This window comes from Mandrillus leucophaeus, unplaced genomic scaffold, assembly GCF_000951045.1.
Source record: "Mandrillus leucophaeus isolate KB7577 unplaced genomic scaffold, Mleu.le_1.0 Scaffold241, whole genome shotgun sequence".
Taxonomy (NCBI): Eukaryota; Metazoa; Chordata; class Mammalia; order Primates; family Cercopithecidae; genus Mandrillus; species Mandrillus leucophaeus.
The window spans coordinates 3,279,122-3,279,847 of record NW_012102488.1 but is presented as its reverse complement, the minus strand read 5'-3'; the positions used below and the strand labels follow the sequence as shown (position 1 = coordinate 3,279,847).

The window sequence follows — 726 nt, the reverse complement described above, 5'->3', positions numbered from 1 at the left end:
ATCTCACAGGGGAAGTGTAGGCTTTTCACAAAGTCAATGTCTATGCGAAAGGAGTAAGGCAACCTGAAATCTGTTGCTCCTAAGTCCCATAGTCCCCATTCCCCTTCCAGGTGGAAATTTGTGCTGTGGCCAGAGGAACCAGAAATGGGGCGAGAATGCTTAGGGGACTGGGTTGTAAGATGAAAGTCCAGTCTTGCAGCAGTAATGACAGTTCCTAGGGAGACTGTGACATCACTACATTCCACTCCTCCTGGGGGTGGGGGGAACCACATCAGTGCAATGGCTGAGTTGCTGATCCATAATGGGGGAATGGGACGTAGGACTGGTGCCTAGGTCCTTGGAGATGCCAGTCCAAAGAGCCCAGGGAGGTCAGGCTTGGATCAGCAGGAGGGGAGAGTAGTCTGCAGCAGGAAACCCCAGGAGTCACCAGCCCAAAGTCACCCGGGGATGACGCGATAGTGAGGGGCTGGGGCTGGGGGACCCAGGTCCTCCGACAGCTGAGCCCAAAGAACCCAGGGAGGTTGGGTTTGGGGCAGCAGGACGTGAGGGGTGAGTACAGAGCAGGGAGCCCCAGGAGTCACTTCCCAAAAGTCACCATGGAGTGACTGGCGAGGGCAGAGGCTGAGCTGCTTGCTGAGGGGGCAGGGCTGACCGATGAGACTTTGGTGGGGGGAGCCCAGAGGTGCCAGGGTTAGGGGGCCCAGCCCAGTGTGCCTCAGGAGTGGT

At 57.7% G+C, this 726-nt stretch overlaps 1 pseudogene; it reads right to left on the bottom strand.

Moving 5' to 3' along the window:
- LOC105541628 overlaps positions 1-272 on the bottom strand; it is a 21,617-nt pseudogene extending 21,345 nt beyond the window's left edge.
- Between the last annotated feature and the right edge of the window lie 454 nt (positions 273-726).